At 41.1% G+C, this 27470-nt stretch overlaps 1 pseudogene; it reads left to right on the top strand.

The window, feature by feature from the left end:
- LOC140849736 (probable ATP-dependent RNA helicase DDX10 pseudogene) lies at positions 1-27181 on the top strand (annotated as a pseudogene).
- The last annotated feature ends 289 nt before the right edge of the window (positions 27182-27470 follow it).

Genomic DNA, 27470 nt, shown 5'->3' on the forward strand with positions numbered 1-27470 from the left:
ATGGGAGCTGGCTGGCACCATGTTCAACTAGGAGCCTTCAATTGCTGGAGTACTCTAGTGTCCTGGTGTCATGGGAGTCATCTGCGGCTAAAGGAGCTGGCAGGTATGAGGATAAGCTGGGGACTTGGATTCATGAGAGCCTGCAGAGGCCACCTTGGGCCATGAGAATTGACATGGTGCTGAGATGGGCTGATTCTGGTCCCCAGTGATGTTCGGTGGTCACTTCACTCTCCATCCCCCATGGGGCAAGTGTCTTTCTCTGCACTGGTCTTTGCAGGCTTAGATCTACCTTTCTTACCTTTCTCAATGCACCTTTTCTTATTTCTGTGCTTCACTTGGGTGCTGTAATCACTCACTTGAAACCCTCAGCTCTTGTGAAGGTATTTTTGTGCATGGGTAGTTCTTAACATTGGAGATGGAAACAAATGACCACTAGAAGTTCCTATTCTGCCATTTTGCTCATGTCACTCTTCAGACAATTCTTAAGGAAGAAAAAAACTGTGAAATATTATCAAGACATATAACTATTGTTGTAAGTTATGTAATTGATATGAGATTATAAAATGAAAGGATCAAGATAAACAGCATACATATTAAAACCATAAATATAGTAGTGCTTTCTGAAAAGTCAAGGAAAATGATGTTTGAGGAATGTGAAATTTTTTCCATATCTTAATATTTAAAAACTTTATATATATTTAAGACAAAACATCTATTCTTTATAACTGGTTTAGATGATGTAAAACATTCATTATTTAGTTATCTTTCTTCCAACTTATAGATAGAAAGCAATGATTGATATAATTAAATTATTGTAGGGAATATAAAACAATTGGTGTTTTTGCTTCACCATGTGATCAGCAGTGATACATAAGTGAGTACAAATATTTTTGGGACACTTTAAAAACTCATCTGTTTCACCCATTACAAATAGGAAAATATATTTAAGTGGAAAGTATCCTTTCAAATTTATGTAACACATCTGAGATTTACCATCCTTCAAGACCTACACATAAATGGACCAAAATTTAACAAATGTATGAATGCATGTTTATAGTTCTCATGACTAATGAGCTGTGACAAAGCACTTTGAAGGAGGAGACAAAAGAGAGATAGAAAATGATACTTTATAAATAGATAAATGTCATTTTCAATAATTAATTATAGATAAATAACAAGGAAATAAAGACTGAAACAGAAATTAGGACACCATATTTTGCTCTCTGCTAACCATTGGAAATCTACCACCCAAGCACATTTTCTACTTCTTACTTTAATTATCCTTCTGTAAATTGGTCAAAAGGTGACTGTTCAAAGAAGTATCAGAACGTAAATCAGAACGCTGTTTCTCTTTCAGCTCACCTACCAACCATTCCTGGGAACCCAGTCAGGTCCCTAAACCTCTCTAAGCTTGCGTTACTTCAGTCCATTTAGCTCAACAACTATTTCTTGGGAATGTATTGATGAGAGTCTCATATAACACAGAACACTTGCTGTCAAAAAAATTTCAGTGTATTTAAGGGGAAGATGGGGCAATTACGACTGTAATGAGACCTTGATCGAACTGCGCATGTAATGGTTCAGGCTCTGGACACGGAACTAGCACCAATGTGAGCATTCAGATGGCAAACAGAATAGCTTAGAATCACTCCTATTGTCACAAGAAAAATTTTCAATCATCTATAATATAGGCATGATAGTAACTATCTTGTTGTTTTGTAATAACTAAAACAAATGACCAAGAATCTTTACATAGAGTACACAGACATTATCTGGACCAAGAGATAGCACTTTTTTTTACTAGTGTTCCTTTATCATCATCTTTGTAATCATTGTCACTACTACCATTCTTTCCTCTTTAAACCAGATTTGGTTGATAAAACTTGATAATCTAAAATAATTACCAGATCATCTAACAAAATTTTGGTTTTACCAGACGTGTGCCCTTGGGCGTGTTATTAACCTACTGATTACTTAGCTATGTCTCAGTTTCTTTGTTTTCAAAATTAGGATGGTAATATCACTTACTTCACATTATTGATATAAGGGTTTGAGAGAATACTATTACTAATCATTATATGAAGAAAGGCATTTAATATAAATATTAATTTCATTCCTTCCTCCCTTCACTCTTTTTTGGAAAACAGTAAAAAACAATAAATAGTAATATTACTATTACTACTAGTATATTAGTAGCATGAATTGCTGAACTTTTTTAAGGAAGGAATATAGAATTAATAATTGTCATTATTAAGTGAGGTCATGAAAACCTTTAGTGTAATCTAAAGGTGGGAGCTGTCTGAGTAGGTTGGGTTGGCCCCTTTTTTAACTGGTAAAGAATTTCTTACCCAATTGATGAGGATATCCTACCAGGAAAACAACCCTTTCCTCGGAAAATGGCCCTAAGATGGACAAACGATAGATAACTAATGAGAGACCTAGAAATGTCAGCAGGGATGGGAAGGAGTCTGAAGAAAAGCAATAAGTAAAAAATGTAACAGTTTATGCTGGATGGAGGAAAAATAATACTATCAGACAGTGAGGAAATAGAAAGTATTTCTGGGAAGTAAAGATCCACTGATGATATTAGGCAGCTGTGTGGAGCCTGGGAGACTATGAAGAGTGTCAAGACCATCAACATGAATAAATTGGAGGTCAGGGGATCACACTGCTCATCAGTCAGTGTCACTGGTGATGAATGTTTCCAGGGGAAAGGTCAGTGGATGAGAGGTGACTGGAGGGTTCCAGGGAACAGGGCTCTTCTGTTAAACAGGAGGCTCTTGGAATAGTGACACGTGATCATTAAACCTGTCATGTCAGTGAGCAAAGGCCAACATCTAATCAGAGTGAAGACTCTTCAGAGTTTTAATAAACTGAAAAAAATGGATCAAAAGTAAATGTCTTTCTACTGAACTATTACTTTAAATAATGCACATAAAATGCCAATTGCTGTTTTATAACAATTCCTTTCTTAAAAAAATAAGTATTTGAAATCTAAACAATTCCAAAAAATTGCCAACTTTTTGCTTTCTTCTTCTATTGTTTAGATATCATTGATGAAAGCTTGTAAAGAAAAAAACCAGTGGATGCAATCTCAGGAATTAAATGCCAGAAATTAAACAAGGCTCATTTTTTAAATGGGTGAATATTAATTGTGTGAATTATAAAGCCAGAATGCATTTCTTAACTCATTTTTATACCAAGTGCAAAAATATGTATCAGGCAAGGCAAAAGGATGGGCAGATTGGGCTAGATTCACACAGACCCAGCTCCAGGGATTGTGATCTGTGACTCAGTCCATACTACTTAATTTTTGTTAGACATAGTTTCTAACCCCACCCAAATAAGGATGATAAACCCTATCTCAGATTGCATTATACTTCAGATTATCAATAAATGGTTGTGCATCCGTGTGTGTATATGTTACAAAATTAGGCCTTATTTTGTTTTAAAGTGAATTTGTACATAAAATTAATTCTTTCAACCAATATATATTGAGCTGCAGGCAACTGTTTAGATGCCAGAGATGTAGCAGTAACCCCAAAAGCCAAAGTATCAGCCCCCTAGAATTTATATTCCACTAAGAGAGAGGCAGATGATAAACAAGTACAAATAAAGTAAGTGGACCTTTGCACATAAATCAGGTACAGCTACTCGCATGATATGCAGAGTGCCCTGGGGCAAAGATGGGAAGGACTGTGTGTTTAGAAATATGCAGCTGATTGCAATTTTAGAGGGAGAGGCCATAAGTGAAAAATAGCTTTGTATAAACATGAAATGGGAGAAAGAACCATGTGGGCAATAGGAGAAGCGTGTTTCAGGCAGAGGGAAGAATCCGGCAAAGTCCTTGAGTTGGGACATGCAAGGACAGTGTGGCTGGAGCAGAATGGGCAAGAGTGATGCTAGTGAGGGAAGCAGTGGCAGCTGGATCCGATGGGGACATGGCAGCCACTCAAGGGCCTTGCTTTGTGCTCTGAGGAAGATGGGAGACCATTGAAAGTCACTTTACCAGCAAAAGAGTAACAGGATTTAACAATGTTCCAATTTGTTCTTTTAAATATTCCTTCAGTAATCTTTATTAAAAATTCCCACAATACCCAGTTAAGAAGTTGCTATTTTTATTGCCATTAATCAGGCAAGGACATGGAGACCCAGAGAGTTTAGGTGATTGACCGAGGCCACATGGCTGTTTAGTGGATGAGCTGGGTCTCCAATCCAAGCAGGTTCAACTACACAGCCTCGTGTGTGTGTGTGTGTGTGTGTGTGTGTGTGTGTGTGTGTGTGTGTGTGTGTGTGTTTTATTTTCACTGAGTCCACTTCCATTCCTTGCTATGTCTAATCTAAACCTTTGTTCTATAATAATATTTTTATGTTCATTTCTTCTGTTTTGCAATCTATATTTCTTAACCCATTTTATCACATTAGCTTGTCACTATGAAATGCTTATTTAACAAGTTCTTATCTTTAATGAAACACACTTTAGGAAAATGAAATTTTTCTTGGGTTATCTATTCTTTCATTTCTTCCAGAAGAAATGAAATGTCTTTCATTTCTTCTATACTTTCTTCCAGAAAGAAATGTCATTTCTTTTATTTCTTCTATACTTTTCCTTGGTCATTTCTTCTTACTTTCCTTTCTTTTTCCATTCCTTCCTTCCTCCTTTTTTTTTTACCCCCTCCTTCCTTCCTAAATTCCTAACTTTTAAACTCCTATCCCTTTTTTTTTTCTGAAGTAAATTAGGAGTTCCTCATGTGTTGTGTCACTTATGGTACAATATTTTTGGTCATATCCCTTATTCTGTTTTGTTTTGTTTTGTTTTGTTCTGTTTATTCATATTAAGACAGAGTCTATGTCTATCTAATTCTGTGATAAGCCACACCAAAGAATGGTCTCCAGCAACAGGTGTTTAGGAGCTTATTAGATATGCACCACCTCAGGGTTTGCCCAAGATCTATATTTTTGTTTATGACACTAAACCTGCAAGTCACCAAAGCTAAAATAAACAAGTGGGATTACCTACTAACAAGCACTGTAGAAGAAACATTTAACAAAATGACAAGGCAACCTATGGGATGTGAGGAAATACTTGCAAACCATAAATCTGATAAGGAGTTAATATCCAAAAATATGAGGGACTCATATAGGTCAATAGTAGAAAACAATTAGATTAAAAATGAGTAAAGTACCTCAGTAGACATTTTTCCAGAGAAGACAGACAAATGGTCAATAAGTACACACAAATGTTCATATGACTGATATCTAGAAAATGCAATCAAAACACAAGAACTATCACCTCACAAGCGTTAGGAAAGACAAGTGACAAAATGTTGCCAAGGATGTGGAGGAAAGGGAATCTTCGGGCCCTGTTGGTGGGCATGTAAGTTGGTGCAGCTGCTCCGGGAAACAGGATGGAGGGCCCTCAAGAAATTAAACATAGGATTGCCATATAATTCAGCAGCACCACTTCTGGGTATCTATCTGAGGGAAATGGAAACAAGATGTTGAAAAGATATCTGTTCCCCTTGTTTGCTGCAGCCTTATTTACAATAAGCAAAAATTGAAACAACCTAAATGTCCACCAACAGTGAACAGATAGAGAAAATGTAATGTCTATGCACATATATCCATGCAAAATAGAATACTACTCAGGCAGAAAAAAAACAAAATCTGACATTTATATCAACATAGAGGATCCTTGAGGACATTATGCTGAGGACACTGAGTGAAATAAGTCAGACAAAGAAAAACATATACTATTATGATCCCACTTGCATGTGGAACCTAAAAAGCCAAATTCACAGAAGCAGGAAGTAGAATGGAAGTTTCGGTAGTTAGGAGGACAAAGTAAGGAGATGTTTTGACCAAAGTATAAAAATGTCACATTCTAACAGCAATAAGTTCTGAGACCTAAGGTACAGCACAGTGATGATAGTTAAAAATACTGTATTGTATACTGAGAAGTTGCTATGAGAGTAAATCTTAAATATTTTCACATACCAATAAGAAAATGGTACTTATGTGAAGCAAAAGGTGTGTTAGAGAACCTTATGGTGAACATTCACGGTATATATGCATCATCAAATCATCACATTGAACACTTCAACAATATTGTAAGTCCATTATATTTTTAAAAAAGCTGGAAGAAAAGAAGAAATTCATTTAAAGGAGCCTTGCTAAATAAAAGTGGGACCATTTTCTACCGCATCTCCTCCTCTGTATACATAGAAACATATATTTCCTAAGTTACAAACCACAGCTTGCACCGTATCTAGAATGTTTTCGGGTTTTGCTTCCTAACATTTTTTCTGGAAATTCATGTTTCACGGATTCAGTGAGCCACAGTTAGTTCTCTCCTTTGATCTTCCTTCCTATCCTGATTTTTTTCTTTTTGATGGAAGTCACTAAATCTTTTTAGAATGAGAGGGGCTGATAGAAAGGAAGAATACTGTACTATATTCTTTTCAAAAAGTATACCCAGTTCTTCAGTCTCTGAGAAAGGGCAGAAAATGCAGGAGAAATAATATGCCTCCTCCCCTCCTTCTAGCCCAGTGGGTTTGCTCCATTTCTGATGGCAAAATGTGACACCAGCTGTGCTTCTCAGGTCACTGCTATAATTAGAAAATCTTTCAGATTCTGGCAAAATCCAGCTCTGAAAATTAGTTTTCAGTGTTCTCATGAGGCTCAAGAGAAGTTAAAATACCTGCCCGATTTACTAAGTGATATAGGCAAGAGCCGAGATGATTATACACACACACAGAGACAGTTCCATCTAATGCCTTTCTACTAACATGTTACACATTTTTAAAGTGAAATCTGAGGAATACCAACCAACACGAGTGCAGTCACTCTCCATTTCACATTTCACTGCCGTTTTTGCAGCTGATGTGGCCCCGCATCTAACTACATTTCCAGTTCTGAGCCGCCCCAAAAATCTACAGATCACCTTCTCCTAAACCATAGCCTCTGTGCGGGTAAATCTGGTGCCCTCTTCCTTGAGCCCCAGCTGTTTGCCTCCTGCTGGGAGAGATTGGGAGCCCCTGGGGGCTGGACAGCTGCAACCTCAGTAAAAAGCCCAGAACACATCTCTGCTACTGAAATCTTTGGTTTGTTCATGTGCTGTGTGTGAGCACAGAGAATAATATCTCTATTTCCAAAATATCTGCTTATCTTACTTTTATCTCATTGTATGGGGGCTCTAGACTTAGAGAGTATGGAGCAGCCTCCAGCCTATAAAGTAAGAAATGTTTTGTTTAGACTAAAATAATTTAATTACCTTTATTTAATGTAGGTTTTTAAAGCTGAAGTAGTATTATGCATGCATTCGAGTCCAGTTCTGTGTTTTGCAGGCTACCATTACCTGCTTTTCACCATACAGTATTTTACTATGAATCCTGTAAGTCTTACAGATCCTGAAACACTCAAGAACTAGAAATAGCAAATGAGATCTTGGAGGGCATTATATCAGCCAAGTCATTATTTTACTTGGAAAATTTAACTTAGTCAAATCAAATAGTAATATAAGATGAAACCCATGTGTATCCAACTGCCAAAAAATCTGTTTATTTTAAACAGCTTTAGGCTTTTATTTCCTCTAATAACAATTCTGGAGTATCACTTATACTCACTTTTTTAATTGTAGTATTTTTCCTTGTTAATGTCCTGAAGATATCTATAACTAAGTAGGAGGCTGAGCATATTGATTAAATTAATTTACATTTCGTGTACTAGAGAAAAGGAAAAAAATGGTGAAAAATTATTCTGGAACACTGTACAAAGAAACAGAATAAAAATTTAAAGAAATTGTTAAAAATAACCAAACACTCATATACACTCTAATTGGCAATCAATTTTAATATATTCTAGGATAAAATCATCCTGTTCTTAAAACTGTGCCCACAGATATTTTTCTCCCTTTAGTAATTATCTTTTATTGTCCCATCAATTTGACATGGTGAATATGTTAATATTGCTAACTTATCCTAGGCTTGTCTATAATGTCTGAATTATTTTCATAATGGATCTGATCTGCATAAACTCATTCTCAGACCTGTTTATAAACTGTGCAGTACTATAGGTCAATCCAGCAAGCATGTAATGTTAATGAATTACTCTAGCAATAATTATGCAGTGGGAATTATATTCCAGGCATGTTGGTTAGACTCTAGAGAGTCAGAAATGAAATGACAGTCAGTCTGAGTTCATTGACACTGGAATGAGATAAGAATTTTGATGATACGAAGCTGACAAGGCATAAATATTACTACTATGCATAAAGCATAGATCTGGGCCCACTGATGCATATGGAATGAGATTAATATACCTATGGGTAGCTTACAATCCCATAGGATAAATTCTTTGTACCTTAGTTGAAGAAAATTGGATTTTCCCCCCCAGTATATCCTATTTCCCTATCAGAAGGGAGAGGCTATATTTCCAAGATCTAACCAATAAATGGATATCATTTTTGTTGTTTTTGCCTCAGAGTGTCAGTATTTTTGAGGGAATTCTGGAAGAATAGATGTAAATGGTTTAAAGGGGGAAAAAATCATATTAGCTTGTTGACTGTCTCTTTTTCAGAGAGATAATTATCTTATTGCACTCTAATGTGGTTATCATAGGATAAATTTAATCCCCTGTTAGAGAGCTTTTTCTTTAAGAGGATTTGGTTATTTCTAATATCAACCATCAGCAAAAGGTTTGGAAATTACATTCAATTCCTATTGCTGCTGTAACGAATTACCATAAACCCCAGAAATTTATTACCTTACAGTTCTAGAGGTTAGATGCCTGAAATGAGTCTCAGTGGGCTGACATCAATGTGTCGGCAGGGCTGCATTCCTTCTGAAGGTTCCAAGGGATGATTTGCTCCTTGCTTTTTCCAACTGCTGAAAATTGGCTACATTCCTTGTTCTTGGCCAATTCCTCCAACTTCAAGGCCAGCAACACAGTATTTTCAAGTCTCTGTCTGGTTCAGATCTCTTCTGCCGCCTTTTCCACTTTAAAGGACCCTTTTGTGATCACACTTGTCCTTCCAAGATAATACAAGATATTCTCCTTATCTTTAGGTCGGCTGATCACTAAAACTGTATTACAATCTTAATTCCCCATTGTCATGTGCCCTAGCATATTCAAAGGTTCTGGGGGTTAGGACATGGATATGGGGGATAGTCGTAATTCTGCCTACCCCAAAGATTTGACTAAGAACCTCTTCTCTTGACTATGCATTTTGACTTGTTTTAGTGGACTCTCAGGTACATCTATGCAACCATGGTTTTTTGGGTGGAGGGTGGTCTAGGACCAAGTGAAAGGGTCCCTTCCTGGATCATAAAGTGAAGAAGAGTTAGCCTTATCTTGATACTTTGTTGTACTATTTACTGTTTGTCATTCCTAAACCCACAGCAAAGTCTTGTCTACGTCCTTTCTTATTGTACTGGTTATGAATGCAGGTAATAAGAGAACAGCTCCGAGTGGAGATGTGGGCCTTAAAACAGCAACACCTTGAGGCCTAAATGATATTGATTTTTCAAGGAAAAGGTCACCTTTGAGACTGTGAGATCTCAGCATTCATCCATACTTGGCATTGTTTATCACTTGTCAGTATTAGAGAAGGCTGGCTTGATTTTTAATTATGGCAGTTTTATTTACACGGAGTATCCCAAAATTAATCAAATGTGATGTAAAAAGCAACTCGGTTAGTATAGAAAGCCCTGTAAAGCAGTGAATTCAAAGTGCCATTAAGTGAGGAGAATGAAGCTTTATGGCAAGAAAAATACCCAGTCTGGAAATTTCTATGTCTCTCCATTAGGTCTATTTATGGCTATCCTACTTGATGTACTAAGATGACTGTCACAGTTTATTGGGTCATTGCTTCCATTCCCTCACTCTCTTCCATATATTAGAATTGTGTATCCCTGTCTTTCATTACCTGACAATACAGCACTTCCTGGTGTGAGCAGAGGATTTGCTGCTATCCTGTTAATGTTGTACTTGGCCATTTTACTACTCAGGTAACGGCATGTGGATGGAAATGGCAGTCTGTGGTCTATGTACCTTAAGAGGCCCTGCATGTGTCTGCATATCTTCTTGGGCTTCTGCATTTTCCAAGAGTCATTTATTCTCCAGGTAGTATCTGGGTCCAAGAAAAACGAATGACACATGGAACAGATTTGGCTTGACCCAGAGTCTGCAGCCCAGTTGAGGCAGTCCCTTGCAGAAATGTTGTCATGTGAGCAAGTTAAAGAAATATTTCTTTCATTAGTCACTGGGATTTGGTTATTTGGTAGGTACTATTATGGAAAGCCATGTGTGATTACTACAATATCGAAAATTGTACTAGAAAAAGTTCTTTTGATTATATCATCATGTTCTCAGTCATATAACGCAAAATGAATCATCCTTGACTACAGCAATTTCTTCAACTTCCAAATATAATCAGTCAAACAAGTCCTATAAGTTACCCTATTAAATGTCTCCATAATGTCTCTCACTCACTAATCATCTGCCACTGTTTTCATTCAGGACAGTATCCTGAACAGTGGTGGAGTTACCACTACTAGCCGGACTGCCTCCCTCTTAAGCATTCTAATCCCTTCTTCACAGTGATCTAGAGTAACCTTCTTAAAACACAAGTGTGAAGAGTCCCACACCCCCAAAGGGAGTTTGAAACTGTTTATTCCCTGAAAATGAAGGTCAAGTACATTGCTGTGACTTATTCAGCCTTTTATCATCTGATTTTGTTTATCCAACTACCGTGCCATTCCTCCAAATGCATCCTATATCCAGGCCAATCACCAGGTCGCTCAGAAGCCTCTTGATACGTCTTCCTTCAAAGACAACATTTCCTTTGTTAGGAGTACTCTTCCCTCATGTGTTCATAAAGAGCAGCTGGGTATGTCGTAAGATTTGGAACAAAGGTCTTTGCATTAGTAAAATATTCCCTGACGTTCTCTCTCCAGGCGAAATCACATGCTCCATTCATGGCTCTTCACTGCACGGATCATAGCTTCAGCACTTACACTATTGGATGAGAACTGACAGCACGTGTGGAGCCACTCTAAGACACTGGACTGGTTTTTCCTCATGGTTCTGGTGACTTGAACAGTGCCTGACTGATTACTTTATGCATTCACTCCCTCATTCATTAAAAAATACTAATGAGGACTAGGTGATGCATTAGGCATTGTGGATAAAACAGAACGAAATGAACAAATTATTTCTGCTACTTCCATACCTACAGTGTGCAGGCACAGTATTAAACATATTACATGTATCACCTGATTTAATTCTCTCAAACACTCTGAAAATGATACATCTTTCCCTGTAAAGACATTGATGATCATAAAGACTAAGAATCCATCAGTGGTGTGATTCCTCACTTCATTTCATTTTTTTTTCTCTAATTTGTTTTCTCACCTAGTATAGGCCAGTAATGGAGCTCCATAGAAGCTTCAGGGACTGAGAAAGAAGCTTGTCTCAATTATTCGTTGTGAAATGACTCCAGGACACAGTGACTGAAGAGAACCATTTTAGCATTGCTCTCAGTTTTGTGGGAAAGAAATTTTGATGGTTCATCTCTGAACTACATGGTGACAGTATGGCTGGAAGCTGCACTTACAAATGTCTTCTTTATTCATGCTTGTTGCCTTGGCTCACCTTGGCTTTGTTCTGCTCTTCTCTTTCTTGTCCCTTTCTGCCTCTCTCCTTCTCTCCTCTCCTCTCCTTCTCTCTTCTTCTCTTCCTTTCTGCTCTCGGAGGTACCTCAAACCCCAGGTCTCCCACCACTGCTTGCACTTCTCAGAGCAGGACAGTTTCTGGATAGTAGTACGTAACACTGACCTATTTCTATCAGGCATGTCTCAACCCTAATGTCAAGACCTCAGAGGTCTTCCATGAACAACTCATCTAGGTTAAATCAGTCACTATCAGTTATTTCACCCAGTATTAATTCTCTACAGAACATTTATCAATATCTTATATATTTATTCATTTATTTAGTCCCTGTAATTTCCATATATTTATTCATTCATTTATTCAGTGAACAGGTACTGTGCACCTACAATATAGCAACCACTGGTTACAGAAGTTTAGCAAACATCAGGAGGAAAATAAGCCACTAAGGCCCCTGATGTAAGGAGTAACCCCCACTAAAATGTCTACTCTGTAAGAATAGGAAAATCCAGTCTGTCTTACTCACCATTGTATATCCAGAGGCTAGAATCATGCCTGACAGGTAATAGATGCTCAGTAAACACTTTTGACTAACCAAATGGACAAAATTGTAAGGGTGGGGCTGCTACAAAAAGGCACAGGAAGAATCTCAGGTGGTAGGATAGACACAGCAGGGAAGCCACTATCATTTGAAGATCACAGGAGAGCTCCTTGCAGAAGTGATATTGAAGGGGAGCAAGCGAGGATGAGTTGAAGTTAGTGAAAACAGCCTCATCAGTGCAGACAGGCCTTCCCCCACAGAGGTCTGTATCCCAGTGATAGAAATTAGCTCTGAGATTCAGAAGAAAGGAAAATAATGGGAAGGAATATGACATTTCTTCTTTTGGGGGACTTGAAGCTAGGATATATATGCATTTTTTTAATTAAAATCATTGTAACTTTATTTTGAACTCTTTGCTATTGAATCCATATCTTAAAATGATATAGTAAGGTAGGTTTTGTAACCACCATAATATGTTGACTTTTCAATGAATGCTTCTTAAATTGATGCTCTCAAATGTAGAACCTGTTTTTGAATTAAATTCGATAGTTACTTTGAAGGCACATCTAGTGATCATCTTCTAATCATTGATTTAAGATGTGTTGGAATTTTACTTAGGAACTTCAACAGCTCTTTAATATTACCTGAGAAGTGTGTGTTTCAAATCCCTCTTTACCTTTCAAGCTTCTTTTATCAATTACTGTCTATCCACAGCCTCTTTATTTGACTCCCACAATGCTTGCATGGTCTCACTGATTCTAAGACTCCAGTTTCCTCCCTGTCTTGGGATGTCTAGTGTCTTGAAGATAGGACCATCTTCTAACTTTGCTCTTTCAGGGTGATAGAGTAAAATGGTATTTCAATATTTATCCACATTTGGTTTTGCCTCATGTAACATCTCACTACAATAACTTTTAGTTGCAGAAAAAAGTTCATCTATAAATTATGAAGCCACAAGGAGATCTATAACATTTATTAATCTGATAAATAACCAAACACTCGGATATGTTTGTAAGAATTTTACTATTGTTTTACTCAATAGTAAAACAAACAACCCAAGGTTAAAACCAGAAGCTTAAACAGATAAAAATGGACCCTATATATTATCATGTGTGGTCTCATCAGATTTGTGCTCCTTACCCCAGGACATGGAATCACTAGGCCCATTCCTGATGTTTCATTCCATAGTCAGGGTCTTATATGAAGGCAGTGCTGGACTCCCACTGTCCCCTTAATTCCATAGAGTATGAGTGATCTGGTATGTAATGGAGAAGAAACCAGGTAGACAGAACTCAACCCACTACCCATTCAGCATTAAGTCTGGCTTCCAAAAAGCTTGTATTCTGGTCCATTTTGTCTGCATTGATAAGTTTATTGGTACAGGCTCACCTCTTGGGGGCAGGGGAGGAGCTACCTGTGACCAGGTGAGCTCTGATCCCAGTGGGTAGTCTTTTGCTGCCGCACAGTGAACCATGCTCTCCAGGGGCCCTATTGACCATGTGAATGTTATTCTTATTGCTACCTCAAATACTCCTTGTTCTATTTGTTAACTGGCTCAGAAGTTGGATTGAAGACAGGAATGGCATTTACTGAGATCCCTCAAATATCAACGTTGAAGAACTAATGTAGGGAGCATAGGGGGCATGTGGCACTGAACTCCACAGACCTGGGTTCCTTGTTCTTTTCTTCCCATTAAAACTTGTGTGTTCTTGGGTAGATCATTTAGACTCCCTGAGGCTCTGCTTTTTAGTCACCAAACTAAAGGAAATAGGCTAGACTGATGTGTTTCAAACCCTAACTTAGCCACAATCCCAAATGGAGAAGTGAAAGAGGGCTGAATGGAGGAAAAGCAGATTTGGAAGTCCTGGGTCTGCTTTAGCAAGGGCAACTCTATGTCTAGCAAATACTGAGTTTCCATAGGCTTTTGCAACCTAATATTTGAAAATCGTTCCACTAGGTGATTTCTATTACTTTTGCCATCTCTGACACAGTGTGGCTCCGAGTAAAAATGTACAGGCTATGACTTGGTATAAAAGGAATTATGCAGACTTGGGAGCAAACAGAGACCTAAATTTGGCTTGACTCTCACATGCACAGTAACTTTGGACAAGATACAGAACACAGTTGTTGGATACATGGACAGATAGATAGACGGTAAATAGATAAATGATGATCCGTAGATAGATAAAGATATGCTCTTCTTGGTATTAAATGGAGTGGCATGTGGGCACTTCCTGAAGCCAAGGAGGGTAGTCAAAAATTGCTAAGTCATTTCTCTTCTCTCCCTTTCCATCTTTTCAAAGGAAAAGACTGTTCAATAAAAACATCAAATATTTATACAGCACTTTAAACCATTTTTACAATGCCCGTCTTGGTTGACTCATGTGATTCTCGAACATGAAGTTCACATTAATTTCTTCCATTTGAAAGTGAGGAAACCAGCTCAGTGGTCTGCTCAAGGTCATTAAGCTAATAAATGGTAGGCTTGGGATTTGAACCTGGGCTCTGCAATACTGAATTTGTGCTAGTGTTCCTGGACTAATAAGCCATCTCTGAATGAATCATACATAGTCAGTTTCGTCTACCATCATCACTTTTTCTGGTTCATCTCACCCATGCAACTTCTGTAAAATGAAATTGGCAATTGTTTATGGTGTCGGCAGTGGGCTGTTATATCAGCTCATCTACTGAGGCAGCCATTGTGAAATAACGTGTGCGTTGACCCTCAGCATGAAGTCTAGCACCTATGTCACACTTGTCATTGTTCAGCGTTAATATCTGCCCTACAACTCCTTAAATATGCTTTCCAAGTAGTCACATCAAGGTGTTCATTCTCAAACCAATTAAGCTTCCAAGTATGGGGAAATTGCAGGCTGATTAAGGATACCTTTCTATGTATAAACACAAAACTTCATTTTTGCTTCAGGTAAAGATATTTTACTATTAAAAATAAATAATGTTTCAGAGAATTTTGAATTAGGCAAAGCTCATATTATCTCTTATAGGATGTGTGTGGATATAATTTTTATTGATTTGGCTATCATCAACCAAATTTCATAGAACATATAATCCAATTCTACCATTTTCTCTACCTATGGGGAAAAACAGAACAATAGGGCCCTGCCTTCTGTAATGATATTTTTATTGCAGGTCTTCTACAAATATAAGTCTTAAAGTTTCTTTGAACTCATCCCAAATTCCAACTAATTTCCCTCACACTTCTTACTCTTTATTTTTTCTCATACTACTCATTCAAAAGAACTAATAAATTGATAAAACAATAAAACAAAGAATACAGGAGCAAAGCATACTCACAAGCCTAGCAGGAAAATGAATGAGAGTGACATATGACCTGTTACCTTTTAAACATGTATTCACTGATGTCTCTCTTCCTTTCACACCTCACATCTAGTCCTAAATCAAAGTCCTGTGATCTTAACCTTAATAAGATATCCAAAATTTGATCCTGTCTCACCACTTCCTTTTCATTGGCCCCACCCACTGTCATTGATTTTTCTGTGGCCTCCTAATTGACCTTTCTGCATTTGTGTTTGTCAACAGAAGCTCATCCCAATACAATAAACTAGGTGATTATGTTCTGAGCCCTGTAATGACTGCCCATCTCACTGAACCTGAGATCCAAAATCATTACAACGCCCCATGGCCTTACACTTTCTGACCCCTTGTCCCCTTTCTTGCTAATCTCCTGCTTGTTCTTTCTGCTCCAAGCACAGTGATCTCCTTGTTCCATACACATACCTCGCCCCAGGTACCTCTAGCCTAGGACCTTTGCACTGCAATTGCGTTTACCTGGAAAGCCATACTCTGAGATCTGTGTGACCTTATCCTTTCTCTTCAAAAGCTCTTTAACAAATGTTACCCTTCCAGCGAGGCTTTCTCTGACCCCTCTACAATTGCACATTGGTGTTCTTCATCCTGATTTCCTACTTTATTTTCCTTATGAGCCATTGCTACCATTAACATACTACATATTTCGGTCATTAATCCAATGTATTTTCTGCCTTTCCCACCTAGAAAATCAGCACCATTAAGATAGTACTGTGGGTTTTCTGCAACACCTGAACAAGTGCCCAGTGCTTGGTAGGAATCCATTAGTCATTTGTTGAATGAGAGGGTATAACTCTGGGGGGAAAATATATTCCCAGCCTAGGGCAAATTACCTTTGAAGCCAAAATTAGTCAAAGGGAGAAATAAACTGAGAGAGGACCATTTATTTCTTACAAGCAGTCATCTATTTCTGCTCGCCCATGTCTCTTGCAACCTGGCTTCAAGAGCCCCACCAACCCTCTACAGTCCAGATATGCCCTCACTCACCCCACCTTGTAATCACCTATTGCTCTGGAGATGGACTACTTCTCTCCACCCCTTGGAAAAACCTATTGAAATGGAGATGCACGAAGGCCACGGAGAGATTCTGGACATGCTGCAATTTTACGCACAGAGGGTCTCCCTCACATTCATCTCACAGGTTGATCCCTGGTCAATACAAAGCAGCTGGGTCTCTCTGTACTGCATCATCTGCAGGATCTATGGTTCGGTCCTGTGATTTCTAGCAACATTACCTGTGTCTTTACATAGACCAATGAGCTTTACTTCCTTTCTTAGTAAAATGAAGAAATTCACATGCAAGTCACCTAATAACTAAAATTTGACTGAGATAATGTGTGGGAAAAGGTTTTGAAGTTTGTTGTAAATATTTAGGTTGTTATCGTTATAAAATATTTTATTGCACTAGCTGTTCATGGTAACTTTCTGACATGATTGTGTGGGTGATCCCCCAAGTAGCAGAGTAGTCCTTTTAATCACTGCCCCTTAGGATGCATAAGCCCCAGTTATTATAAAAGAGAATTTCAAAGTAGAAAATGAATTCAGAGTTGGATAACTCAAGAAGTAGCATGGAATGAGTTTTGATCTTGGGGCAGGTTATTCTTTGCTAATATTGCTGATTTTAAAAATATTGTTTATTTTCTTCTGCCACTCCTCCTTCCCACCGCCTGGAGCCCTCAACTGTTTACCTTTCAGATTTCAACCAAAAAGTCACTTCCTCTGCAATACCCTCCCTATCTTCCACACAGATTACATTTGATTTATTTTTTTATGTGTTTCCACAGGACACCAAACTTTATTCTCCTAATATCTCACAAATGTAAAAAAAAAAAAATATTCAATGTGTGTCTTCTCAAATGAAAGCACCATAATGACCTGAACCATATGTTTTGTTCCCACTCTTTTCAGCACCTAGCAACATATCTTTTATATATTACACATTTGATAAATTGTTTTGAATGATCAACAATGTACTTGTAGAAAAATTTAAATGTCAGGAATACACCTCAACTCTGAGTGAAAGTAAAGGAGTGACACACAGCAGCAATTCACCGGAGAAATCCGCTTTATTAGGGAAAGGTGCTGGGTTATATAGGAAGGGGCATGGGGTGATTGTGGTGTTACTTCTACGGGGCTGGTGGCTGTTGGCTAGGTGCTGGGATTGGGAGGGGGGCGAGAGGTGATTGGGCTTCAGGTGGCACCGACAGGAACCGAGGACCCCAAAGAGAAGCCAGAAGTTTGCCATCTTACTGGTGGGGGCCCTTCATTCCCCCCTTTCTCCTCTATGGGTTTGTGGATGTTGCTTTCTCTCTGACTGCTTCCTGCTGAACAGGGGCGGAGAAGGGAGTGAGGGCTTGAGGATTGGGAGGAAAGGGTTGATAGGACTCCCCACAGTAAGGACGAGTAGATGTGGACTTCTTCAGGTTGGAAATCAATGAAGGTTCCCTGTAACCATAGGTCGAGGACCTGTTGATTCCAATGGTGCCAAGAGGATATGGGTGTCAGGAGCCAGGCGTCTGCAGCCATTGTTTCCAGGAACAGTTTCCAGTGGAGAGAGGGGTCCATCTCAGCATGTGGTGAGGAGGTCACATGAGGGTGAGGGATCTTCTGTGGCCAGAAGCTGGTAGTTCCTGAGTAAAAGCTGGTTGAAAGCTTGATTAGAGATTTTTCTGACTTGGGATTTGATGAACTTTATTATACAGGGTAAGAAGAGACAGGCAAGAAGAATGATTATTCTGGGGCCTGCAATGGGCCAGAGCCAGGTGAGGAGGGGGTTTCTTAGTGTTGAAGAGAATGGGTTGGAATTGGAAGCAGAGTGGAGGCTGGAGGCAAGGTCAGTGAGTTTGGTGATGTTAGTTTCTACAATGCCGGATTCGTTGATGTAATAGCAGCACTCTTCCCGGAGGAAGACGCAGGTGCCGCCCTTCTCAGCTGTAAGCAGATCTAGGGCCCACCGGTTTTGAAGGGTGACCTTAGGTAGCGAAGTGACCTGTCTTTGGAGAGAGGCTAGGGAATCGGCAGTAGATGTCAGGGCTCCCTCAAGTTTGGCGTTGAGATCTCTAACTGCCCATAGAGAGTGACTCAAGACTCCTCCCGAAAACCCTGCCCCAGTGGCTGAGGTGGTCAAAGAGATACCGACCATGATGGGAAGGAAAGCAGCCCTTTTTGTGCACGAGGGCAAGGGAGGTTGGAGCTCAAGGAATTCCGCCATGCTGTAAAGTGTAAGCTGTGGGATTAGGGTGACGAGAATGCAGGGTGTGCCAGAGTTGGGAGGCAGTGAAGTGCCCTGGAGGGGGGTGGAGTCAGGCCTACACAGTGGTGGATGGTGAGATTATCTGCGTATTCTGGTTCCCATAGGGGTATGTCTGCCAGGGGGCAGAGGGGTTGTCTTTCTGCATGGAAGGAGTAGTTGGAAATATTAAGGGGCATGGCGGCCAGCAGTGGGCGCTGTAGTGATGCACACAAGAAACAATTGGCAGTGTTAAGGGTGTGGTTGAGAAAGATGGTGGTGTCCTGAATGAGCTGCAATGAAGAGTAGGAGAAATTGGAAGAGGGGCAGGGATAAGAAGATGAAGAGGCGCCGTCAAGAGTTTGGATAATGACTTTTTCGGAATGTCTGATACCTGATGCAATTGAGAGATCTGGGAATGAGAGGGAACATACTTTCGAGAGATATGAAGGGTACCGTGGGGGGTCGAGGACCCCCCGTAGTAAACTGAGGCTGTGACTCCGGCAGCCCATCGAGAGTCCCAGGGATCTGGGATTGATAAGGAGAATGAGCTGTTGGGATATTTCATGAAATGGTTGGAGGAATAATACTGTGGGTACTGGAAGTTACCCATGTAGTGAATGGTGCAAGACCAATAGGGACATCTCCCGTAGGTGTCTGGCCATCGCCTGCAATAGGCTTGTCTTTGGTCATAGAGGAAGCAGAGGTAGGGAGAATAAGGGTAGCTGCTAGTGAACACTTCGGTGGAGGGAGGAGAGTAGAGGTGTAAAGGCTCAGAGCAGCTTTTCAGAGGGCAGTCTGGTGTGGCAATGAGGGCAGTAACTTTTGTTTGATGCTGTGTGTAAGTCTGTCTGACTTTGAATCACTATACAAAGGAGTCTGGGGTGGTGGGGAAGACAATAGGAATGAGGAAAAAAAGCGAGAGAGCAGTAAAGGAGGAAAAAGTCATGATTCGGGTATGGATGGCAAAGGGGGTGAATGGGATTTTGGAGGAAAGAAGACAGTAAGGTCAGGAGTCTGGAGGGAGGGAGAGTCTGTAAACTTTTGTAGGTTAAGAGATCTTTTAGGTGATGTGGGGACAGAATGGTAAGGGGCGCCCTGAATGTCAGTTTATGAGCTACCTTCTCCAAGAGCTGTCTAGCGGCTAATGCTCGTAGGCAGGGGGCCCATCCCCGAACTGTGGGGTCTAATTGCTTGGAGAGATAAGCTACTGGGGCAAAGGATGGGCCATAATATTGGCCTAGGACTCCTAGAGCTTGACTGGACCTCTCATGAATGTATAATGAGAAGGGTTTTGACAAATCAGGGAGATGGAGAGCTGGAGCTTCCACAAGGGCTTGATGGAGCTTAATGAAGGAGTGTCGGGGTGAGGATGATGATGGTTCTTCAGGGGGGCCCTTGCTGAGGTCGTATAGGTGTCTTGCCAACAGGGAGAAGTTAGGGATCCACGCTCTAAAATACTCAGCCAGGCCTAGAAAGGAAAGGATTTCTGTCTTGGTTTTGGGAACAGGCAGGTCAGAGAGGAGCCATTTTCTGTCTAAGGTAATGGACTTTCTTTGTTGAGATAGAAGGAATCTGAGGTAAGTGACAGTAGGGGAAGAGATTTGAGCTTTGATGGGGGATACTCGGTAACCTCTGGAAGCTAGAAGGTTAAGTAGGGAGGCAGTGTCAAGTTGAGACTGTTCTCACGAGGGACTGCAGAGTAGAAGATCGTCTACGTATTGTAATAAGGTGGACTCAGAGTGATCATGATGAAACTGTTTGAGGTCTTGAGCTAGGACCTGTCCAAAAATATGGGGACTATCTCGGAAGCCTTGTGGCAAAACTGTCCAAGTAAGTTGTTCAGAATGTCTTGTGCATGGGTCCGTCCAGGTGAAGGCAAAAAAATCTTGGGAGGAGGGCTCCAGAGGGATAGAAAAAAATGCATCCTTGAGATCTAGGACTGAGAAGTGGGATGCTGAGGCAGGGATCTGCGATAAAAGGGTGTATGGATTTGGAACTAAGGGATGGATAGGGACAACAGCCATGTTGATAAGGTGAAGGTCTTGGACAAGGTGGAAAGATCCGTTGTTTTTTTTAACAGCTAATATGGGGGTATTAAATGGGGAGTGAGTGGGTCTGAGGTAATTTTTGTTCAAGAGATCTTGAATGATGGGTTGGAGGCCTATGAGGGCTGAAGTGGTTAGGGGGTATTGGGCCTGACAGATATACTGAGAGGGGTCACATAATTTGATAGAGACAGGGGGACATAGGGCTATGGAGGGGCTTGTAATGTCCCAAACTTTGGGATTTACAGGGTGTATGAGGGCGGAACCGGAGCTTTCATTGGGTAGAGGGGGGTCGTCGGCTATGAGGGCCATCAGAAAGGGAGTACTGGGGGCTGTGGGGAGTGGATATAGTTATGGAAACATGGAGGAGGGAAAGGATGTCTCGTCCTAGTAAAGGGATGGGACACTGGGGCATAACCAGGAAGGAGTGGGAGAAAGGTATGGGATTGTCTAGGATTGTGCATAAAAGGTGGGGGGGTTTTAATGGGAAAATCTGTTTACCTCCTACCCCAACTATAGGAGTAATGGCTGGCGTGGTAGGGCCCCGGTATTCTCGCAAGACTGAGAAGGTGGCTCCTGTATCTAGGAGGAAGGAGATGGGGCGACCGTCTACTATTAAAGTAACCCTGGGCTCCTGTTTGGTGATGGAAATGGTTGGGTGAGAAGCCCCCAGGCCCCGTCAATCTTCTTCTGCCAGCCCCACTACAGCGGGCTTAGGATGGGGGTTGTTCATCCAGCCTCCCCTTCGGGTGGTTGGGCAATCAGACCCCCAGTGGCCCTTTTTGTGGCATCTGGGGCATGGGGTGGTAGGAGATCTAGGGGAGGGGCACACCCTTGACCAATGTCCCTCTTTTCCTCACTTGAAACAAGCTCCTGGGGGGAGCTTGTTTGTAGAGGGGCGCCCAGGTTGTGGTTTTATCAGCTGGGCCAACATTTGGAAATTGGCCTGATCAGCCTTTTGTTTACGACATTCTTTCTCCTCTTCCTGGTTATGGAAGACTTTAAAGGCCACTGTTAGGATCTCAGTCTGTGGGGTAGCGGGGTCCTTTTCTAACTTTTTGAGTTTAGCTTTAATGTCGGGGTAACTTTGAGCTAGGAAGTATGTCATAAGGACCTGTCTTCCTTCAGGTGTTTCTGGGTCCAGGCTGGTATACTGTAATAGGGCTTGAGTGAGTCTGTCTAAGAACTCGGAGGGGGTTTCATCTCTCTTTTGAATTATGTCTTGGAGCTTTTGAAAATTGACTACTTTACGAGCTGCCTTTTTCAGACCTGCTATTAAGCAGGAGGCAAAAATATCTCGAGAGCGGAGTCTCATGGCGGTGTTATAATCTCAGTGTGGGTCTTGTTTGGGGACAGCAGTGGGGCCAGGGGGATAGGTGGGGTCAGTCCTGTGGGTTTCGGTAGCCTGCGTTTGGGTGAAGTCCCAAACTCGTCTATGCTCTTCAGGGAGGAGAGCATTGGCCAGGAGCATGAACATGTCATGATGTGTGAGGCTGTAAGACTGGAGGGTCCATTGAAACTCCCTGATGTATGTCGTGGGATCAGTGGAAAAGGAACCTAGGCGTTTCTCTAGTTGGGCTAAATCTCCTAAGGAGAAAGGTACGTGAACGTGCACAATGCCTTTGGATCTTGCTACCTCCCGGAGGGGGGCGATAATTTTGGGAGGCCCTCAGGACCTAGTCTGAGGGGGACTGAAGGGTTCTGGCTCAGTCTGTGTGGGAGTGACGTGGTCTAGCTGCGCCTATTCAAGCAGGTCTTGAAGTGCGGAAGGGGGTCAAAGAAAATAAAGAAAGATAGAATCAGACCCACGTGTCGCCAACTAGCAGCCCAGCTGCTTGCCTCTGCCACTCTAGTTGGGCTTGAACTCATGATTCTGAGGTTAAGAGTCCCATGCTCTACTAACTGAGCTACAGCAGGGCTCCAGTTAATTGCTTATGGAATGCGTAAACAGAATGTTCTTTGTTCTCCATTCCTGCCACATCGGCAAGTGGGGGAAGGGCATAGCTAGAAGCAGGGATGGTGTTTCTACACATCTTCAAGGTCTCCCTATTTTCAGAGTGAGGAGTCTTGGCTTGTCTTCGAGGACAAGATGTTTTTGTGGACAGATAACTTTCAAGGACTGCACCGGTTGTTCTCAAGCTTGCGCTTTCCTATGCTGCGTTCAGAGATGGGGGAAGGTGCTTTCTCATTCTGCCTACAAACATGTGAGAAGACAAAGGTGGTCCCCAACAGGGGAGAAACAGGTGATGAGGGCAAAGACAGAGGAGGCCCCCAGGACCTAGTTAAATTGGGGCTGAAAGGCTCAAGCTTAATCTGCGGGGGACGAAGGCGGAGGAGGTGAGATGGGGGAGAAGATGGTGGGGGAGGAAGGGAGAAGGCGTGTTGTAGGAGAGTAAGGGGAAGGGAGCGAACGGGAGGCTTCTGTGGGGGCAGCGGCTTACAGGCTAGGAGAACTTGGGGGGGGCGGTGGGAAGAGGAGGCGGAAAGCTTCAATATAGGGAATCTCCTTCCATTTTTTCAGGCTCTGGCAGTAGTTAAAGAGATTGCGAGTGATGTTAGGATCAAGAGCTCCCCCTGCAGGCTATTGGTTGTTATTGTCTAGGAGGTATGTCGGCCAATCTTGGGAGCAGTATTTACAGAGAAATTTTGGTTTTATATCAGGTGTCAGGGAGAGAGTAGCCAGATGCTTAAGCAGGCATTCAAGAGGTGAACTTTCAGGGAGGGATGAGGAGGCTCCCATGGCTAAAGGACAGAGAAGGAGACAAACAGGGGAAGACGAACAGAGATCCTCGGACTGGGAGCAGACCGCAAGGAGACAAAGGGCGTCCCCGATGATCCTTGGTGGTCTGCGGAAACTCGTATACGAGTCGGAATTTCTTAGGAAGTGTGGGTCATCACCCAGACTTCCCTAAGAAGGCAGAGTGCCGGAGTCACGAGGTACCTAGTGCTAGGAGTTTTCGGCGGACGGAACGGATTTCGGCAGGCAGAACAGAAGGAGGAAGGGGAAAAGGGAACGTTCTCATCCACAAAGGAGTCACCTCGTGTATGGCTGTTGGAGGGGGGCCTGAGGGTCTGCTGCAGCCATGAAGGCTGGAGGCAGCAATTTATGGCTGTTGGAGGGGGCTTGAGGGTCTGCAGCAGCTGTGAAGGCCTGAGGCGGGGAGAGTTCCCTCCTCGTCCCCGAGCATCACGGCCTTGCTGGACAATGGCGGTCAATGGCACTGCGATAGCTCGGGGAAGAGCGGCCCACTCCGGGGGAAAACTTACCTAAAGGCCAGAGAGGAGTGGTGAGTGTGATGAGCCAGCGCCGGAAAAAGAGGACGAGGGCAAGCTGCTGCTGGTGTCGGGGGGAAGACCGGGCCCACTTGGGGTGTCCCGTCTCCCGGGTTTTGTCACCAATGAAAGGAAAGGAGCGACACACAGCAGCAATTCACCAGAGAATTCCGCTTTATTAGGGAAAGGTACTGGGTTATATAGGAAGGGGCATGGGGTGATTGTAGTGTTACTTCTGTGGGGCTGGTGGCTGTTGGCTAGGTGCTGGGATTGGGAGGGGGGCGAGAGGTGATTGGGCTTCAGGTGGCACCGGCGGGAACCGAGAACCCCGAAGAGAAGCCGGAAGTTTGCCATCTTACGGGTGGGAGCCCTTCACTGAGTCTCTGTAGTACAATTCACCTCTCCATAAGGACATTGTTTTTTTGCCTTTCATAACACTATTTTTATATATTGCTTTTATATATTGCATATATTTAGAAATATTTTATTTTAGAATATTATTTATTTAATTTTTATAAATGTTAGGCAGAAAGACAGACATGAGCAGGATGGAGAGGGAATAAAGCCAGTAAAGCCCACTAAAAGGGACTCAAAGAAATAACCAGGTAAAACCAGAGGGCCAGAATGGACTCAGAGAGTTAATTAGTTGAAATTTCAAAGGCCAGGAGTGACTTGGAATATCCAATTATTCCCCAGATGAAAAAAAATTCCCCAGATAAAGGAAAACATCAGAGCACAGCCCATGTCTTCATTGTACCAATTAAATCAGACCTCCAAGGCCAAAGATTGTCAATCAAGGACTTCCCTGCCCTACCCCATGAGGCAGGGCAGGGAAATGGGACAATGGTCATGCCACTATAAAATCTACTTTGCCTGCAAAAAAGACCCAGCTTATTCTTTAACTTGTCTGTATGCTGCTCTTCTTCTTCAACCAACCCCTTAATCAATTAAGTAACTTTGTAACCGGGGCTGGAGAGAGACCTCTGAAGTGTAAATGAACCTATGTGGGTAAAGAATGCTGAGATCCAGACCAACACAGTCACCCAAATAACCCTATTCTTAAAACAAAACTTCAGAGGAATTATGAATCACCTGTATACATCGTTCCTTATACCGACCCCTATCCAAAAGGCCCTGTAAAACCCCAAACCCTAAACACTTAAGTGCACCTCTTCTCTGAGGTTTCCCACATTCCCCTTTCTTCTAGTGTGTACATTTTTGCTTTAAATAAAGACTTCTTACTCTCAACTTATTACATTCGTCTCTGCACTCTTCCAGCAGTAAGCTTCTTTGTCACTTAGCTATTTTATTCTACTCTCCAGACCTAAGCACAAGTCTTCCCTTTGTTCTACTCCAGACATATAGGGAGGGGCTACTGAAAGCTCTGATTTGGCCTTGCAAGTTCCTGTCGTCTGGGTGACCCAGAGAGGACTGCAGTTGTATGATCACGCTCTTGAGTAGCCTGCCTGTCTAACCTTCGGCAGGCCCACTCTGTTACTCTATTACCGGGTGCAATAAAGTTTACCTTGCTTTCTTGCTTTTTTGACATTGTTTTCACTTTGACTTCCTTGCATCACCAATCCAAATTCCTTCCTAGCATTATTATAAATTGTTATAAACAAATATTATCAATAACATTTAATTGTTATTATATAATAATATGTTTTAGTACATTCTGTACTATCTTCTAATCTGTTTAATTTTACTTATTTTTGTTTCTATATTGTATGTAGTAACTCATTTGCTATAGCTGATCCAATCTATGTGTAGGTTCTTTAATATATTCATCTCCATTTTATAGAAGAGGACTCTAAGCTACAGGAGAGACAAATATCTTGCTTCAGGTCACACAGGTAGGAAATGAAGTGCCAGAATCTTAACTTATAGGATGAATTTTCAGACTTTATCTTCCACCAGGAACAAGGAGAAATGAATAGGAAAGTTTCCCCAGACACTGAGGAAATAATTATTTAGGGGAAATACAGCTGAGCTGATAATTTTGATATAACTGTTATTGATGATTTGACTGCCCAATGCATATAATAAAAGTCTTGGCATTCAGTAGAGTATTTTTGGTTTAATAAATAATACTTTAGTTTTAACACATAGCTTACCTAGTCTATTTATACCTTCCCTCACCTCCAACAACAGAAACAAAAACTCATAGATGTTTGAGTAGGTTTTACAACACATTGACTAAAATCATACATATGTATATATATATATATATGTGTGTGTGTGTATATATATATATATATATATACATCTGGTTTTGTGAAAAAGAAAAATATGGCACCCCTGAATAGTTTGTGAGTTGCAGCAAAAATTTGTGTGCTACATTCCTGTTTCAGAAGCCACCTGAAGAAAAATAATATTACATTTTTCTTCAGTTGTAAAAAATTCAGTATCTGTATCCAGAGTTCTGCCAACTGTATCCTTGTATTTCTATCCGTGCCTTCCATAGTCAACAGCAGCAGAAGAGAATGGAAATCTAGAGTGAATTTGTCCACAACGAGTTGCAGTGGTCTTTATTAATGATACTACAGCCAGAGGGCTGGAATTCCCAGCTAGAATTGGCTTCTTCAATATGACTGTCAGGGGATGCCTAAACAAGACAGGTAGAACTGACAGGTACAAAGAAAATGGTGAAATTTTAATAATTTTGCTTCCCTCAGAAGAAAAAGGGATGGTCCAGCTGCTTCTCCAGAAGAAAGTACCTGTAAAGGAAATCAAAACCTATCCAGAAAAACGTGCAGATGTCCAGAAAAACATTGGAATTGTTTTTAGCCGAAGATCAAGATTTTAAAAAGAGTTCAAGGGTATTTTGTTCCCTATATACATTCTGTGTATCTGATGAAAGATAAAGAAGTATTTGATCTGAGCAAGTTACCTGTACCTGAATATGCCCTGTCTCTTGGTTTAGCTGTGGCACCACAGGTAAGAATTCTTCAGAAAATGCAGAAACAACCCACCAAAGAAATGATAGTGGACCGAGATAATAAAGTATTTGAGCTAAGGGCTTCCTTCCTCACCAATAATAAAATAGAAGAATTTAGAACTTACTTTCATGAGTAAATGTCCATTGTTCAGAAAGAGGGGAAAAGAACAGGAGATACAGAGGACAGACTGGCTAATCATATTAGTGATGGAGGAAGAAGAAATGGAAGACAAACTGGGAAAAACAAAAGGATCTCAACCTCAACCTGTCCTTAATATTTATGAAGCACAGAAGATGAAGTTCTGAGGCAGCACTGAGGAGGAGGAGGTTGAAGGACTTGGCACAATGTGCTCGGGTTGGATATTCAAGTGAATAAAGCATTAAGAAAGAAAGTTGCAAATCTAGTGTCAAGAAGAAAGTGCCCAA

This window comes from Manis javanica, chromosome 5 (genome assembly GCF_040802235.1).
Source record: "Manis javanica isolate MJ-LG chromosome 5, MJ_LKY, whole genome shotgun sequence".
Classification (NCBI taxonomy): Eukaryota; Metazoa; Chordata; class Mammalia; order Pholidota; family Manidae; genus Manis; species Manis javanica.